We start from the raw sequence: 12,827 nt of genomic DNA, 5'->3' as shown, positions 1-12,827 counted from the left end.
TCCGAGCAGATCGTGTACGGGGTTGGGAACCTCTCTGGGTGGGTGATAACGTACGCCACCGCGGACAGCTCGGCCTGCTGCGCGCTCATGAGACTGGGGAGCTTAATTGCCAAGGCAATGCCTGCCTTGGGGTCATAAATTCCACATCCCGTGAGTCGTTCGCCAGCTGACACCGTACTGGAGCCGTCCACATAGATCTCCCGGCCTTGTGGGATGGATCTCAGCCCGCAGACCTATGTCGACGTCCCAGACCCCCTCCACGGAACACCGATGGGCCGTTCCAGGATATACTTCAATCTTCAGATTCATCTGTGAAAGGAGGAGGGTCCAGCCCGCGATGCGGGCGCTGCTGACAGTCCCATCCTTGATCCTTCCATCCAGAAGCATCTGGGTGGGTGTGTGATGGGTGAGGAGAGTGATTGGAGAGGTTCCTGTGAAGATTAAAGCCCTCTTCACAGCCCAATGCGTGGCTAAAAGGTGCCTCTCGCAATTGGAGAAACTCCTCCACATCGGTGAGCACCCTGGAGGAGTACACCACTGGTCGCAGCCTACCGTGCCGTTCCTGCAGCAGCACGGCACTCAGGCTGTCCCCACTGGCTGCCACCTCCAGAGAAAACCCTTTCTCCCCATCTATGGCTCCTAAGGCTGGTGCGGTTTGCAGATCCCCTTTCAACTTCTCGAACGCGGCCTGGCAACCCTCATCCCAAGCCCACTCCACTCCCTTGTGTAGGAGTCGGAGTAGCGGGGCTGCGGTGGCCGCGTAGTCCTCGATGAAGTCTCTGCAATACCCTGTCAGTCCCAGGAAAGACCTCACACCCGTGATTGTAAAGGGAATCGGCAACTCCTGCACTGACTCCCTCCTAGCCTGATCTATGGCCCTTTCCCCAGCGAGGATGGTCAGACCCAAGAATTTTACCTCTGGCAGACCGATCCGTGCCTTCTTCGGGTTTATCTTAAAACCCTTCCTAGCCAGCAGCTCTAGCAGCTCGGCCAGCAGTGGACCGTGCTCCTCCTTTGTGTCTGTGAACAGGAGGAGGTCGTCCACATACTGCACGACCTGGTGGCGCTGGCTAAACTCCCTCAGGCTATCCGCCATGCACTGGTGAAAAATGCTGGGGCTGTTGTGGAAACCCTGTGGTAAGCAGTTCCAGGTGTACTGTTGCCCTTTAAAAGTAAAGGCAAACTTGTACTGGTCCTCCCGCCGCAGCGGAATGGACCAAAACCCATTTGAAATATCCAGCACCGTGAACGTGGTCGCGGATGCTGGGATACTTCCTATGAGGTCGGCAACTGCTGCCACCGTGGGTGCGCAGGCGGGGATATTACTGTTGAGGACCCGGTAGTCCACCGTGGCCCTCCATGAGTTATCCGGTTTCCTAACCGGCCACAATGGAGAGTTCACGTGTGTGGCTATCGGCCTCAGTACACCCTGCTGCACCAATGAAGATATGGCTATCTCCAAATCGGGTTCCGCCTCCTTGGGGAAATTGTACTGCCTCTGGGGTCTGGTCATGGGGTCCCCGTCTATGCTGACCTCGAACCCCACTACCCTACCACAATCGTGTTTGTGGGTCGCAAACGCGTTCAGGTTGCTCCCCACACACTCTTGTAGTTCGGCCGGGACCTCTGCCACCATGCACTCGAGGTCGTAACCTCGGGCGGCTTCATGGTGCACAGAGTCCCTTTCCCCTCCTTTCCCCTAATTACTGTTATCTCCCCTTTACTGCCCTTGTCCACCCAAAGGCAGTGGTTCCGTAAGTCCATGAGGATCCCATGGCTTACCAAAAAATCGGATCCAATGATCCCCTTTCCACCCCCTTCTGTCCACTTCATCAAGATACACTCCCATGTGGTATGGAGTGCCCCCAAATGAACGCACAGCGGGATGGAACGTGCGCCAGCCTGTTCCTTCCCTGTGAACCCCGCCAGTGCGAAAGGGACCCCTGTGGACAGGGGAGAGTCAAAGGGTTCCTCTGTGTGGACCACGGTGCATGAAGCCCCCGTGTCCAACAGATAATTGCCCCTTTGCCTCTCCACTACCATCTCCACAAGTGGCCTCTTCCACGCATCGTAGCGGAGAGGACACAGATAGGCAGGCTGCGCGGGCTGATGTCATTGGGGAATGTCCAGTGCCCCCCCCGCACCCGGGGAGCCAGTAGCGACTGCCACCTTCCCCTGTGCGGCCATGAGGGACCGCATCACCTCGATCATCGTTTCGATAATATCGGGCTTAACTGGGACCTCGGCGCGCTGGGTGGTGCCAACCCTATCTTCCTTGGTGTGGACCCTGCAATCCTTCCGCCAGTGCCCCACCTTACCGCACCTGAAACACTTGGACTGTGCGGTAGGGTTACCCTCCTGTCGCCACTCCTTTTGGGCCGGTGTAGTAGCCTCCGCTACGTGCACCTTCCCTTTTACGAGTCGGGTAGACGTACTCTGGGTGTTCCTATACCCTACCGTGAGACGGTCCAAAACCATCTCCTCCGTGCTATTTGTGGGATCAAACCAGGCTTTCGCCTGTTCCCTGACGGCTGCCAGGCTGTTTGACACCAAACATCGGAGCCACTGGGCTCTCCCATTCCCGACCAGGACATTCCGCGCGGGGACGTGCGGGTAGCTGCTCTGATACACTGTCCACAGTCGCGCCGCAAAAACCCTTGGGGGTTCTCCCTCCATCTGGAGGGTCTTCCCTAATCGGGCAAATGGACCCTCATCGCCCATCCCCAAGACTTCCAGGACCTCGTCCCGCAGGAGATCGTAGGTCCTGGTCCCTCTTTTACTCTCATCTGAGAGGCATTGGAGGATCGAGCTGTCCAGGGAGAACAGCAACAATTTTGCCCGTTCTCCCTCGTCGCAACCGTTGATTGCGGCGGTTTGTTCTATCTCTCTGAAATGCAATGAAGGGTCCCCTGATTCGGACAATTTTGCAACATGCCCGATCATAGCTCTTAACTGCTGGGAGCTGTGGGGCACCACGATCTCGCTCTGAATGGGTCCGGCGTCCCCATTCAGCGCGGTGGGTCCCCGTCTGGTTTCCAGGACCGGGCACATGGGCGCCGGTGCCGAGTCCTTGACCGGGAGCTCCTCTCTCTCTCTCTCCCCTACACTACCCCTTTTCCAGGATGCCTCGTAGCTAGGGGGATCGCGGAGTCTGGGGGCTGAAGCCACCATGGTCTTTCTAGGGACCGGAACTGGGACCTTCGCACCCGCTAGTGACTGGCCCGCGGGGGGGTTCATCAAACAGACCAGCCCACTTGCTTTATTTAAAGCACCCCGCAGACCCTCTATCTCCTGCAGGCAGGCCCCGTGGTCAGCCCCTTCCGACCTGTCCTCCAAAACCATCTTATAGGCTGCCCTAACTCCCTTAAGGTTCTCTTCCTGGGTCTCCAGCTGGTGGCTCAGGGAAGCGCACTGCTCCCGGAGCCTGCCCTCACTGAGCATAGCCTCAGTGATCTGACACTCCATCAGCTCTACCCTGGCTTCGTGGCGGTTGGTCACGACCCGGCGCTCCTTGTTTAAAGAGTCCAGAGCCTCAATCAATTGGTTCCCACCCGCAGCCTTCTCCTCTACCTCCTCCTGAAGGTCCCTGATCTGGGCTGCCTGTGCCACAACCACGCGGTCCAAAAGCTGGACCTGCTTTTTATAGCAGGTCAGCCAGACCGCCTTCTCTACAGATTTCTTGTGGGCTTTACTGGCCGTCCACCGGATCGCTGCATCCAGTGGGCGCTTGTCCTCTAACAAACCACACATCCATTGTTTGGTGATATTCACCTTGTTAAAAACATAGTCCGCAATGCGCTCATCCATTACATCCCTAGTTTTAAAATCTTTTTCTGGTACACTATCATCCTGCTGCCAGTGTCCCTTCGTGGTCGCCATTATCTGTAAGGGGTTTCTGCGCCGAGCTTTCGCCCGACTTAAGGTCCCCGTGCCTTGCTCTGATCCCTTGACCAGGCCGCGCACACTGGTTCCCCATGAGTGGTTCGACCCACTCACCCCCTACGGTTCTAGACACCGGACTTAGATGCAGGAGCGTTTATAGTGCAGAAAAATTCAACCAGACCAGGTTTGAAGACCAGGGTTTAAATGGAAAAGGCTTTTATTGAGCGCTTGGGACTATTGTCCATGAATACTTATACAGTTCTATAAGACATATCTATAAGACACATACCGAATTACATGAATACTTTTGACTATGAATCATAAAACGCACAGTTCTACAAGACATATACATGAATACCTTTTACTCTGAATTCTAAAACGCACAGTTCTACAAGACATATACACAACTGTAAGATGGGGAACGTACGTCACATCGCAAAATTGACCAACACATATTCCTTTACACACCCACGTTTATTCAAACCACCCTCCCCTCTACACTAAACTATGTCCAGGATATGCAGGATCGGGGTACATGCTCACCATGGGGCTATTACTGGGGTTACTGGCTGTTCGTGCTGCTTCTCCGCTGCTTTCCGTGAGGGTCGTGCTTGTCCCCTGAGTTTCTTCCTTCCGTTTCTTGCGTTCCTTGCAGGTTTTCTTGCAGTATTTCTTCTCGAGTTGCGTGCCGGTTCCTCTCTCTTGCACTTCGCTTCTTCTTGCCTGTCTTTTCTTCCTCCTGCATCCGTTTGACTTGAGTTTAAAACCCAAAAGTCGTGGCCAGTTATACTATTCTGACCCGTCCCATCTCCCGCCAGATCTTGGGATCTCTTTGTTTAAAAGATATGTATGAGTTTTCTCTCTGATCTGCGCTGATGTCCGGGGGTACCGGGGATGGCCAGACGGTGTTAATTGGTATTTCGTTGCGAGGTGATGGGTTTAACTGGTTTCCCATCACCAGCAGGTAGGTTTCTATGGGCTATTGTGCCCCCTTAACGAGATTAACTGTGTAGGTTGGCTTGGGGCATCGTGAGTATGCTGATGTCAGTGCCCCAGTGTCTGGACTTCGACCTGGTTTCGCAGGTTTCTGCATGGCCAATACCCATCCATTGTTCTGGCCGTGGCTTTGCAGAAACCTAGAGACTGGGCTGTAAGGTTTTTGCTCTTGTGGCTGGTCACGAGGTCCTGCGGCCATTTTAGGACCCACAGATTGTGACACCCCTTGGTAAACTGACCGCAGCCTTATCAAAATGGCGGCACTGCCCTAGCAGCTGCCGCTCACCTGCGGTCCATTTGTTTTTTTGTTTTTGTTGTTTTTTTTTGGTCTTAATTGTAGTTGTGATGTGGTGTTTTTGTGTTTGTGTACTATGTGTGTACGTGTGTATGTGGGGGGAAGGGGAAACTGTAACATTGTAAATATGTGTCCCTTCCGAACGGAGACCCGACCTTTGTTTTCTGGGTGTTGTCTCCGTTCCTGCTGCGGCCTACCATCGGCCCAACTCCTGGAGCTGTCGGCCTCCAGGGCTCTGGTTCGCAGAGCCCGCGGATCGGACTTACCACCACCGGAGCCGGCCGTCTTCGGAGGCTGCGGGAGCGGCTGCGACTCGCCTTAGGCTCGGGCCGCGTGGATGCCGACATCGGGAGCTCCGGCAGCGACAGCGGGTTCGCCCGCCCCGAATCGCGAGGCTTGGGTCACGGACATTTCACCGTCCGGCGCGGCCTAAGATATGCCGCGGGATATTTCTCTGCTGGGCGGGGGCTTCAATGTCGGGAGCCACGACCGCCCCGACGTGCAGCAACAGCGGCAGCAGCGTGTTGCCCGCCCCGGATCGGACTTATCATCGGCGGAGCCGGCCGTTTTCGGAGGCTGCGGGAGCGGCTGCGATGCGACGCGCCTTGGGCTTGGCCCGCTGTGGACCGTCCGGTGCGGCCTGCAACCACAACAACCTGACTGCGGGCGAGGACAGCGGGAGAAGGGAAAGACATTGTGGCCTTCCATCACAGTGAGGAGAGGACTGGAGGAGACTCACTGTGATGGATGTTTCTTTGATGGATGTTTCTTTTTTTGTGTGTTTTGGGGGTTGGGTGGTTTGAGTGCCTGTTTGATGCTTTTATTGTTGGACTGTGTTTTTGGGGGGTTTTTGGGGTTGTGTAATTTGAATGGCTGTTTAGCGCTTTTATTGTTGGACTGTGTTTTTGGGGGTTTTGGGGTTGTGTGATTTGAATGCCTATTTAATGCTTTTATTGTTGGACTGTGTTTTTGGGGGTTTTTGGGGTTGGGTAATTTGGGTGCCTGTTTAGTGCTTTTATTGTTGGACTGTGTTTTTGGGGGTTTTTTGGGGGTGTAATTTTGATGCTTATTTAATGCTTTTGTTGTTGGACTGTGGGGTGATTTAATTAACATTTTGTTCAAGATGGCCGCGCCGTTGTGTTTGGCTGCCTGCCACTGTATGTTTCTTTTTTTTTCCTAGTCAGATGTGCAGCACTTTGGTCAACGTGGGTTGTTTTTAAATGTGCTATACAAATAAATTGACTTGACTTGACTTGATTTTCTCCGCTATCAGCCCCAGTCTCCCGTTTAAAATGTCCAAACTGCAGCTCTTTGGTTTGGTGTTGCTTTCAGAATGAGGGAAAACTTCTCAAATCTTACAGGGATAAGTTATACAGGCATTTGGATGGGCATGGGCTGATTAGAGATAGTCAGCATGGTTTTGTACATGGGAGGTCGTGTCTCACAAATCTGATTTTATTGAAGACATGACCAAAAAGGTCGATGAGGGCAGAGCTGTAAACGTTGTGTACATGGATTTCAGTAAGGCATTCATCAAGGTTCCACATGGTATTCTGCTCTGGAAGGTTAGATTGCATGGGATCCAAGGAGAGATAGCAAATTGGTTCCATGGAAGGAAGTTGAGGGTGATGGTAGAAGGTTGCTTCTCGGACTGGAGGCCTGTGACTAGTGGTGTGCCTCAGGGTTCGGTGCTGGGCCTGTTACTGTTTGTCATCTATATCAATGATTTGGAGGTAACACAAAATGCTGGAGTAACTCAACGGGTCAGGCAGCATCTCTGGAGAGAAGGAATGGGTGACGTTTCGGGTCGAGACCCTTCTTCAGACTGATGTGAAATGATTTGGATGAAAACATACAGGGCATGATTAACCAGTTTGCTGATGATACAAAAGTGAGTGGTTTTGCAGATAGTGAAGATGGTTGTGAAAGATTGCAGCAGGATCTGGATCGATTGGCCAGGTGGGCGGAGGAATGATTGATGGAATTTAATACAGAGAAGTGTGAGGTGTTGCATTTTGGGGCATCGAACCAGTGCAGGACCCACACAGTGAATGGTAGGCCTCTGGGGAGTGTTGTAGAGCAGAGGGATCAAGGAGTACAGGTGCATGGTTCTTTGACGGTCAAGTCACAGGTAGATAAGATGCCTTTGATAAGGTCCCACACGGGAGATTGGTGACTAAAATTAAAGCACATGGTATTGGGGGTTGGGTGTTGACATGGATTGAAAATTGGTTGACAGACAGGAAGCAAAGAGTAGGAGTAAACGGGTCCTTTTCAGAATGGCAGTCAGTGGCGAGTGGAGTGCCACAAGGCTCAGTGTTGGGGCCGCAACTGTTTACCATATATAGTAATGATTTGCAAGAGGAAATTAGAAGCAACACTAGCAAGTTTGCGGATGACACTAAGCTGGGTGGCAGTGCAAACTGTGAAGAGGATGTTAGGAGGTTGCAGGGTGACCTGGAGAGGGTGAGAGAGTGGGCAGATGCATGGCAGATGCAGTATAATATAGATAAATGTGAGGTTATCCACTTTGGCGGCAAAAACAAGGAGGCAGATTATTATCTCAATGGTGTTAGGTTAGGTAAGGGGGAGGTGCAGCGAGACCTGGGTGTCCTTGTACACCAGTCACTGAAAGTTGGCGTGCAGGTACAGCAGGCAGTGAAGAAAGCTAATGGAATGTTGGTCTTCATAACAAGAGGATTTCAGTATAGGAGTAAAGAGGTTCTTCTGCAGTTGTATAGGGCCCTGGTAAGACCACATCTGGAGTATTGTGTATAGTTTTGGTCTCCTAAATTGAGGAAGGACATCCTTGTAATTGAGGCAGTGCAGCGTAGGATATGGGGAGAAGGCAGGCACGGGTTATTGATTGGGGACGATCAGCCATGATCACAATGAATGGTGGTGCTGGCTTGAAGGGCCGAATGGCCTCCTCCTGCACCTATTTTCTATGTTTCTATGTTTCTATGTAAGTTGGTCAAAATGGCTTTTGGCACTCTGGCCTTCAGAGTATTGAGTATACAAGTTGGGAGGTCATGGTGCAGTTGTATAAGTCATTGGTGAGACTGCATTTAGAGTATTGTGTTCAGTTCTGGGCACCATGTTACATGCAAGATATTGTCAAGCTTGAAAGGGTTCAGAAAAGATTTACGTGGACGTTGCCAAGACTAGAGAGTGTGAGCAATAGGGAGAGGTTGAGTAGGCTGTGTCTCTATTCCTTGGAGCCAAGGAGGATGAGGGGTGATCTTATAGAGGTGTGCAAAATCATGAGAGGAATAGATCGGGTAGATGCACAGAGTAAGGAAATCGAGGACCAGAGGACCTAGGTTCAAGGTGAAGGGGAAAAGATTTAATAGGAATCCAAAGGGTGGTGGGTGTATGGAACAAGCTGCCAGAGGAGGTAGTTGAGGCTGGGACTATCCCATCGTTTAAGAGACAGTTAGATAGGTATATGGAAAGGGCAGGTTTGAAGGGATATGGACCAAGCGCAGGCAAGTGGGACCAGTGTAGCTGGGACATTGTTGGCCAGTATGGGCAAGTTGGTCCGAAGGGCCTGTTTCCACACTGTATCACTCTATGACACTATGGCTCTGTAAATAATTATTTGGCATTGAATGGATAGATGAGGTTGGAGCCCAGCGAGCAGGGCTCCCTCTGCTTGGACAATATAGGAAAGGCAATGAAGGAGGTGAATCATGTTAAATGTTCCACTCAGGTCGTGAAGGTGGACGATGGACATTTTAGCTTAGTTGCTGGCACCTGGAATATAAATGGTGGCTTTGAAAAGGGTAAATCCTGAGATTCAAACAAGGATAATCATGGATTAAGGGAGGGTTTTCAAAGATTTAGGATTTAGGAGGATAAAGGGTGGAGATGGGGCTGTAAGGTATAGGGCCAGAGGGAAGCTTTAAAGCGAAGTCAGACTGTATAGTACATGAGGAAAAGGAATATTATCAAGTAACAGGGACGCCTGTAAGGGCAGCTGGGTGGTCAACATCTGGATGAGAATAGGCTTGAGGGAGATGAAAGAAAGAGGCAATGAGGGGAAGCAGAAGGGAAGATAGAAAAACAATGTGATATTTGGGTGAATTCAGATGGAATTGAGGTAGATGTCTGACCTGATGAACTCTGTGAGGGCAGCGGGGAAATGATTGAACTCAGCTCAATGAAGCAGCAGGCACAATGAATTACACAAGCTGGAATCTTCGGCAACCAGCAAACTACAGGAAGAACTCAGCGCGTCAGACAGCATGTGTGGAGGGAAATGGACAGATGACTTTTGGGCTGGGAAATAAGATGGGTGCCTGTTCAGTTCCCTTCACAGATACGGCCTAACCTGTTGAGTTACTCTGGCAGTTTGCTTCTTGCCAATGTGTGGCTGAGTCTACCAATGAGCCTAAACCCAGATAGGGTTTAACGCTGGTGACTGAAGAGGGTTTCTTTTTGTTATGTGTTTTCTTCTGAAAATGCTCACGGCGCAGTTTTTATTGGCCATGCACTGATCCAAGTCCCTCATTTTGTAATGTATCCCTCCACCTTGTTATGATGCTTCCTCACCCTGTGTACTGGCTCAGTCATCATTGGTTTTCCCAAGGCACAGTGCTCCTTGCCTTGATAATTGCAGTGAGCCCCTGTGTGATACCGTCTGGAAACAGTGCACCCTGATGCAGAGCATTAATATAGATCAAAACAAGCTATGGCCCCAATCCCAATCCCGGGAGAACACCACTAAACATCTCACTCCAATTAAAAACGCAGCTGAGATGCTAAGAAATGAGACGCTAGAAGTCTTTAAAATCTTCAAGAATTACTGCAATTCTCCGTAGCACAGTGGCACAGCTAGCTGAAGCATTGGCTCACAGCCCCTGATGTCTGGGTTTGGTCACAACCCAGGGTCCCCATGACCACCATTTACTTCAGTTCCACAGCAAGTCTCTCCCACTCACCAAGTCTCTTCACACCCATGGTGGCATCACCCACACTCTTTTCACCCCTACCTCTGCTCAATAGGCCCTCCCTCCACCAAGCTCACTGCCCCCTCCTTCCCTCCCTAAATTCCTCTTCCCCTGGTTGAGAAGAGACTTGGTGAGTGGGGGAACGAATTCTCAGTGAGGCACTTTGTGGTACTGAAGTTGATTGTGGTCATGGGGAGAATGTGCAAACGCTCCTCAAACAAGGGAAGAGATAGCGCCCTAGGGAACCACAAGGGTGCTACGTTTAAAGATAGGTTTGAATGCTACTGTGTATGACATTATTGAATGTATAGATACTGAGAATGTCTGAAGAGTTTTTGACATGAATCTATTTTTTATTCTGAATAAAGTTTATTTTTGGAAACAATGGATCAAATCCAGGTCATTCATCCATTTATAGATAGGATGCATTCTTGGAAAATATTTTGTTAAATTAAATTTTGCAAATAAAATTGCAGGATGGGTGTTTTGCTATTGTGTGTTCCTGTGAGCAAGGACTAGTATACGATAGATCACAAAATAGCTTTGTAAATGAAAGGCACTTGCCCCAAAGTGTCTGGGGTTTTACAGCAAATATTCATAACTTGATCATAGAATCATAGAAAATAGGTGCAGGAGGAGGCCATTTGGCCCTTTGAGCCTGCACCGCCATTCATTGTGATCATGGCTGATCATCCACAATCAGTAACCTGTGCCTGCCTTCTCCCCATATCCCTTGATTCCACTAGCCCCTAGGAGCTCTATCTAACTCTCTTTTAAATTCATCCAGTGAATTGGTCTCCACTGCCTTCTGTGGCAGAGAATTCCACAAATTCACAACTCTCTGGGTGAAAAAGTTTCTTCTCACCTCAGTTTTAAATGGCCTCCTCTTTATTCTAAGGCTGTGGCCCCTGGTTCTGGACTCCCCCAACATTGGGAACATTTTTCCTGCACCTAGCTTGTCCAGTCCTTTTATAATTTTATACATTCATAAATCACTTATGGTGATATCTGTGAATGCACACAAACTTTTTTTCCAGGTTTGGGGAATCAAGAACTAGAAGACACAAGGAGGTGAAAGGTTTAATCAGAACCAAAGCGCCAACTTTTTCCACGCAGATATAGAACAAACTGGCAGTGGAAGTGGTGGAGGCAGGTACAATAATAACATTTGGAAGGTGTTTGGCCAGGTATCTGGATAAGAAAGGTTTTGAGAGATATGGATCAAACATGGACACATGGGACTAGCATCTTGGTCGGCATGGTGGAGTTGGACTGAAGTGCCTGTTTCCGTGCTGATTGAGTCTATGACTACTTGGCTCAATATCTCTCCAGAGTTTTCAGCTGTCTGTTGCAGATGGTCCCCCCAATCTCAGAAGTGTGAAGGAAGCCAGGAATCATCTCTGCCCGCTGGACCATGGCTTGGTGCCAGCTTTGAAGTCTTGATCTATTTAACACTCTCTACCTTAGACAGCCAAAGGCTGTCCATGTGTTGCGTACATGGACAGTGAAGGTAAAGCATGTCACCTGACCTTACAAGGAGGTGGCATCTGAGATATGAAAAGTTTCTTTATGGCCCTTGATTATGCAGTGGGCTGAGAGCCCAGGCTGATGAAGAGCTGATGGTGGACAGGGAGACCAACAGTGGGAAGGGACACCTCAAGGAACAGTTCAACCAAGTGTTCACCTTTGACATGATTGTCTTTGATTCCATTCTGTCATACACTCTGATCCGCCTCTATGCCGCACCAGACGACCAAGAGGCTAAACAGGCCATCCAAGAGCCAACACAACACAGCTTCTGGGCCAGATGCTCAAGACCTCGAGCATGGAAGAGATTTACTCCTGCCACAAATTGCCAATCTTGGTTCCTCCACCCAGGAATTGGAGAGCATGCCAGGGAGAACCAAATTGCCAAAACACAAACCATCTTCAGGAAAGGAGGAGAAACTGGAAACTGTCACAATTTAGCCGGCACTGCATTTCTGCTGGAGTTTTCTTTTGTCCAGGTTCCCCAGCCTGCCAGAATAGTGACATAAATGACTACTGAGGTTTGTGTTCATTAGATCGTGCATTAGAGGCTGCCTGAGAAACATGCAATGCTTAATCATTTGTTTACCTGCATATATCGAGTGTGCCTGGGGTGTCTAACTAAATGCTTAATTGGGAAGATATTATTGTCATTTCCAGTGAATGAACAAACAAAATAAGCTTTGTTTTTGCAGAGCCCAGCGAGGAATGCCAGCCTCAGTGATTCCTGCTCAAGGAAATAAATAGTTAGCAAACAGGTTGAATGCGAGCTGGCCAATCAGCCTCAGTTGAGCTGCTCCTACCATTCAGAGAGATCTTGGCTCATCCACACACCAAACTTGCCATTTACTACAACATTTCCTGTGCTTCCCTCACGAAGGGGAAAGCAAGGAAGATGCTGCCAATGCAGTGGAAGAAAGCTCCGAGCAACAAGTAGTGGCCACGGGGAGAGGAAAGAGCAGGAATGAGGTGTCCCATTGCTGCTAACATCCATGGTGCTCAGTCCTGAAGGTTACTGAACCCCAGGGCACCCCTTCCTCGGGTTACATAAAGGGTGCACTGGGACAGGTTTCATTCAGTTGATTGTAAAAACTGAACAAAATATATATATTTTTGTATTTCATGGGATGGAGGGTGGTGAACTACTCATGGCAGTGAAAATAAATATCACTGAA

This window comes from Rhinoraja longicauda, chromosome 18, assembly GCF_053455715.1.
Source record: "Rhinoraja longicauda isolate Sanriku21f chromosome 18, sRhiLon1.1, whole genome shotgun sequence".
Lineage (NCBI taxonomy): Eukaryota > Metazoa > Chordata > Chondrichthyes > Rajiformes > Arhynchobatidae > Rhinoraja > Rhinoraja longicauda.
The sequence above is the reverse complement of the archived record's forward strand: the minus strand, read 5'-3'. Positions refer to the sequence as shown.